Source organism: Bufo bufo, chromosome 6 (genome assembly GCF_905171765.1).
Source record: "Bufo bufo chromosome 6, aBufBuf1.1, whole genome shotgun sequence".
Lineage (NCBI taxonomy): Eukaryota > Metazoa > Chordata > Amphibia > Anura > Bufonidae > Bufo > Bufo bufo.
The window spans coordinates 244,955,944-244,962,731 of NC_053394.1; positions in this window are offsets into that span (position 1 = coordinate 244,955,944).

Sequence of the window (6,788 nt, forward strand, 5' to 3'; positions counted from 1 at the left end):
TGGGGCCGAACCATCAGTCAGTACGTGGAGGGGTGTGCACAGGTACTGTTCCACCATGTTAGTGAAATGTTGCCTCCTGCTAACACGTTCCGTATCAGGTGGTGGTGCAGTTAGCTGTGGCGTGGTGACAAAACTTTTCCACATCTCTGCCATGCTAACCCTGCCCTCAGAGGAGCTGGCCGTGACACAGCTGCGTTGGCGACCTTTTGCTCCTCCTCTGCCTTCGCCTTGGGCTTCCACTGGTTCCCCTGTGACATTTGGGAATGCTCTCAGTAGCGCGTCTACCAACGTGCGCTTGTACTCGCGCATCTTCCTATCACGCTCCAGTGTAGGAAGTAAGGTGGGCACATTGTCTTTGTACCGGGATCCAGCAGGGTGGCAACCCAGTAGTCCACACACGTTAAAATGTGGGCAACTCTGCTGTCGTTGAGCAGGCACTGCAGCATGTAGTCGCTCATGTGTGCCAGGCTGCCCAGAGGTAAGGACAAGCTGTCCTCTGTGGGAGGCGTATCGTCATCGTCCTGTGTTTCCCCCCAGCCACGCACCAGTGATGGGCCCGAGCTGCTTTGGGTGCCACCCCGCTGTGAACATGCTTCATCCTCATCCTCCTCCACCTCCTCCTCATCCTCGTCCTCCTCGCCCTCCAGTAGTGGGCCCTGTCTGGCCACATTCGTACCTGGCCTCTGGTGTTGCAAAAAACCTCCCTCTGAGTCACTTCGAAGAGACTGGCCTGAAAGTGCTAAAAATGACCCCTCTTCGTCCTCTTCCTCCTGGGCCACCTCCTCTTCCATCATCGCCCTAAGTGTTTTCTCAAGGAGACATAGAAGTGGTATTGTAACGCTGATAACGGCGTCATCGCCACTGGCCATGTTGGTGGAGTACTCGAAACAGCGCAACAGGGCACACAGGTCTCGCATGGAGGCCCATTGGTGGTGAAGTGGTGCTGTTCCGCAGTGCGACTGACCCGTGCGTGCTGCAGCTGAAACTCCACTATGGCGTGCCGCTGCTCGCACAGTCTGTCCAGCATGTGCAAGGTGGAGTTCCATCTGGTGGGCACATCGCATATGAGGCGGTGAGCGGGAAGGCCGAAGTTACGCTGTAGCGCAGACAGGCGTGCAGCAGCAGGGTGTGAACGCCGGAAGCGCGAACAGACGGCCCGCACTTTATGCAGCAGCTCTGACATGTCGGGGTAGTTGCGAATGAACTTCTGCACCACCAAATTCAGCACATGCGCCAGGCAAGGGATGTGCGTCAAACCGGCTAGTCCCAGAGCTGCAACGAGATTTCGCCCATTATCGCACACCACCAGGCCGGGCTTGAGGCTCACCGGCAGCAACCACTCGTCGGTCTGTTGTTCTATACCCCGCAGCGGAGGAAGAGGCCGAGGCGGCGGCAGCAGCAGAAGAGGCCGAGGCGACAGCAGCAGAAGAGGTAGCAGGGGGAGCCTGAGTGACTTCTTTGTTTTTAAGGTGTTTACTCCACTGCAGTTCATGCTTTGCATGCAGGTACCTGGTCATGCAGGTTGTGCTAAGGTTCAGAACGTTAATGCCTCGCTTCAGGCTCTGATGGCACAGCGTGCAAACCACTCGGGTCTTGTCGTCAGCACATTGTTTAAAGAAGTGCCATGCCAGGGAACTCCTTGAAGCTGCTTTTGGGGTGCTCGGTTCCAGATGGCGGCGGTCAGTAGCAGGCGGAGTCTCTTGGCCGCGGGTGTTCTGATTTTGCCCACTGCTCCCTCTTTGTCTTTTACTACGCTGTTGGCTCGGTCTCACCACTGCCTCTTCCTCCGAACTGTGAAAGTCAGTGGCACGACCTTCATTCCATGTGGGGTCTAGGACCTCATCGTCCCCAGCATCGTCTTCCACCCAGTCTCTATCCCTGACCTCCTGTTCACTCTGCACACTGCAGAAAGACGCAGCAGTTGGCACCTGTGTTTCGTCATCATCAGAGACGTGCTGAGGTGGTATTCCCATGTCCTCATCATTAGGAAACATAAGAGGTTGTGCGTTAGTGCATTCTATCTCTTCCACCTTTGGGGAAGGGCTAGGTGGATGCCCTTGGGAAACCCTGGCAGCAGAGTCTTCAAACAGCATAAGAGACTGCTGCATAACTTGAGGCTCAGACAGTTTCCCTGATATGCATGGGGGTGATGTGACAGACTGATGGGCTTGGTTTTCATGCACCATCTGTGCGCTTTCTGCAGAAGACTGGGTGGGAGATAATGTGAACGTGCTGGATGCACTGTCGGCCACCCAATTGACTAATGCCTGTACCTGCTCAGGCCTTACCATCCTTAGAACGGCATTGGGCCCCACCAAATATCCCTGTAAATTCTGGCGGCTACTGGGACCTGAGGTAGTTGGTACACTAGGACGTGTGGCTGTGGCAGAAGGGCCACGTCCTCTCCCAGCACCAGAGGGTCCACTAACACCACCACGACCATGTCCACGTCCGCGTCCCTTACTAGTTGTTTTCCTCATTGTTACCGTTCACCACAATAAGAAAAATATTATTCGGGCCAATGTATTGAATTCAAATTCAGGCCTTTTTTTACTGACACCTAACACTGTCTGGCTATCTATTTAGGTACCGTATTACACTAATACAGGCACACAAATAATGACAGATTTGGTTGAATATAAATGTGAGGCCTATTTTTTACCCGCTGTGTGACAGATATACCTTTAATCACAGAATTAGACTTGTATCTGCACTGTAGCGTGTGTGTTAAGTTTTTCATAATGACACTATCAGCACCTTCAATCTAAGATATACTTTTTGGGATAGATTTAAAGTAGGCCTGATATAGCAGAAACTACTAATTTTGAGAATGGCAAATTTGGGAATAGTTTTTCAACCCAGAACAAAAACTGTGCTTTTACGGTCACTAAATATAACTTGACCAGCTAAAACTGTACTGATTTGGAGGAATAGAAATGTCAGGCCTATTTTTTAGGCGCTGGGTGACAGGCTCAACTTGCCCCTGATGTAGTATATGGCCAAAAAATAACCACACTATTGATGGTTAAATGCACTTGGGTGACACAGGCTCAGCCTGCACCTGATGTAGTATATGGCCAAAAAATAACCACACTATTGATGGTTAAATGCACTTGATGAAAGCTTGACCCTGATGTAGGATATAGCAAAAAATAACCACACTATTGATGGTTAAATGCACTTGGGTGACACAGGCTCAGCCTGCACCTGATGTAGTATATGGCCAAAAAATAACCACACTATTGATGGTTAAATGCACTTGGGTGACACAGGCTCAGCCTGCACCTGATGTACTGTAGGATATAGCAAAAAATAACCACACTATTGATGGTTAAATGCACTTGGTGGTAGCTTGTGCTGGCGCACCACAAGCCACAAAATGGCCGCAGATCACCCCAGAAAAAAGTGATATAAAAACGCTCTGGGCAGCCTAAAAAAAGTGAGCAATTCAATATCAGCACTTCAATGATCCACAGCTGGAGATCGATCACTGAATGAAGTCTTTTGGAGGAGTTAATCTGCCTAATCTCGCCCTAACGTCGCAGCAGCAACCTCTCCCTACGCTTGTATCAGCAGAGTGACGTGCAGCGCTACGTGACCCAAGCTTATATAGAGGCTGGGTCACATGCTGCACTGGCCAATCACAGCCATGCCAATAGTAGGCAAGGCTGTGATGGCCTCTTGGGGCAAGTAGTATGACGCTTGTTGATTGGCTGCTTTGCAGCCTTTCAAAAATCGCCAAGAAAGCGCCGAACACCGAACCCGAACCCAGACTTTTACGAAAATGTTCGGGTTCGGGTCCGTGTCACGGACACCCCAAAATTCGGTACGAACCCGAACTATACAGTTCGGGTTCGCTCATCAGTACTTGTGACAAAAAATAAAAACTTCTATGAACTTACTATGCCCATCAGCGAATACCTTAGGGTGTCTACTTATCTAAATGGGGTCATTTGTGGGGTGTTCCTACTGTCTGGGCATTGTAGAACCTCAGGAAACATGACAGGTGCTCAGAAAGTCAGAGCTGCTTCAAAATGCGGAAATTCAAATTTTTGTACCATAGTTTGTAAACGCTATAACTTTTACCCAAACCAATAAATATACACTTATTGCATTTATTTTTTATCAAAGACATGTAGAAAAATAAATTTCGAGAAAAATTAATATAGGAATGTAGTTTTATTTGAAAGATTTTACAACCGAAAGTGAAAAATTTCTTTTTTTTTGCAGAAATTTCGGTAAATTTCGATTAATATCAAAAAAAGTAAAAATGTCAGCACCAATGAAATACCACCAAATGAAAGCTCTATTAGTGAGAAGAAAAGCAGGTAAAATTCATTTGGGTGGTAAGTTGTATGACCGAGCAATAAACCGTGAAAGTAGTGTAGTGCAGAATTGTAAAAAGTGGTCTGGTCATTAAGGGTGTTTAAGCTAGTGGGGCTGAAGTGGTTGATAACGTGTCCCACATTTCCGCTTGATCACATTTCAGCCATTGACCTTCCTTGGATGTGGTATCCGTTTTCTCATGCTCCCTCTCCGGCCTAGATCCTTGATTCCCTGCTACCCGTGATCACCATGGTAGGTGCAGAAAAGAACATCGAAAGTTGATAGAGAAGATATCCAATTGGATTGTGGATATCACGGGGACGTGTGACATGGTGGGGCAGTATGTGTGCACACGCCTACACATACTGACTGATGGGAATGCCCCCTTCAACTTCTAGGTCTCCAAATTGGGCATATGACCTGAGCTTGCCCTTTACGCCTTGGAGGTGCTGGCCTGCCCTGTAGCTAGTGTATTGCCTGAACAGCAGGAGTGGGTTATCAAAGAGAAGTGCAGCCGCCTGTCCACAGCCAATGTGGACAATCTCACGTTCATTAAAATGAACTAGGCAGGGATCCCACAGGACTTGTCCGTACCTTGTGCAGAATAGACATGTATACCGGCCTCATCCAGCCATTGCTCTACTCCAGTGCACTTTCTCTTTGTTTTATTTTTTATATTTCCCAATGTCTTGGGGTCTACCCAAATTTAAACAAAAAATAAATAAATAAAATAAAAAACAAAAACCAGTGTTGGCTACCTTCTCCACCTACACCGCCACATCCACCTACACCACCACATCCACCGCCTCCTCAACCTCCTACTCCATATGGACCTCGTCCTCCTAGATCAAGATTATAATTTTTTTATTTTTACGTATTTTATGTTATTTGAAGTGATTTCCCTATCCACATTTGTTTGCAGAGCACTTGAAATGTTCTTAACCACATTTTGCCGCTATTTGCAGCCCTCTAGCCCTTTACATGACTGTTTTAGAGCCATTTTAGTGCTCCAATTGACTTCAATGGGGTGCGGGTTCGGGGTCAAGTTCGGGTTCCGAACTCAAACTATTTTGTGAAGTTTGGCCGAACCCGTCGAACCCGAACATGCAGATGTCCGCTCAACTCTAGTCCGCACTCATTCAACAAAATTGTGGAACAGATGCAGACTCAGCAATATGGTTATGTGAATGTTTCCTAAATTAATCGAATTTTACAAAAACTTTTTATCCAAACAATTAGGGAGATATAATTGGTAGTGTTGAGCGCGAATATTCGAATAGCGAATATTAATCATGAATATCGCAACTTCACTAATTCACAAATATTTTGAATATAGTGCTATATATTCGCTATATCGAATATTCGTCATTTTATAACATCTGCAAACATGATTCCTCCCTGCTTCTTTCTTGTGGGTCAATGAGTCATTGGCCCACAAACAACTTAACCCCTTAAGGCCTTATTTCACCTTACGGACTTGGCCATTTTTTGCAAATCTGACCAGTGTCACTTTAAGTGCTGATAACTTTAAAACAATTTGACTTATCCAGGCCATTCTGAGACTGTCATTTTGTCACATATTGTACTTCATGACACTGGTAAAATGAAGTCAAAAACATTCATTTTTATTTATAGCAAAATACCAAAAAATTTTAACAATTGCAAATTTCCAAGTTTCAATTTCTCTATTTCTAAAATACATAGTAATACCTGCAAAAATAGTTATTACATTACATTCCCCATATGTCTACTTCATGTTTGGATCATTTTGGGAATGTCATTTTATTTTTTGGTGATGTTACAAGGCTTAGAAATTTAGAAGCAAATCTTGAAATTTTTCAGAAATTTTCAAAAACCCAATTTTAATAGACCAGTTCAGGTCTGAAGTCACTTTGCAAGGTTTACATAATAGAAACCACCCAAAAATGACCCCATTCTATAAACTACCCCCCTCAAGGTATTGAAAACAGATTTTACAAACTTTGTCAACTCTTTAGGTGTTCCACAAGAATTAATGGAAAATAGAGATACAATTTAAACATTTCACTTTTTTGGCAGATTTTCCATTTTAATATTTTTTTCCAGTTACAAAGCAAGGGTTAACAGCCAAACCAAACTCAATATTTGTGGCCCTGATTCTGTAGTTTACTGAAACACCCCATATGTGGTCACAAAAAGCTGTACCGGCACACGGCAGGGCGCAGAAGGAAAGGAATGTCATACGGTTTTCGGAAGGCAGATTTTGCTGGACTGTTTTTTTTGACACCATGTCCCATTTGAAGCCCCCCTGATGCACCCCTAGAGTAGAAACTCCATAAAAGTGACCCCATCTAAGAAACTACACCCCTCAAGGTATTTAAAACAAATTTTACAAACGTTGTTAACCCTTTAGGTATTCCACAAGAATTAATGGAAAATAGAGATACAATTTCAAAATTTTACTTTTTTGGCAGATTTTTCAT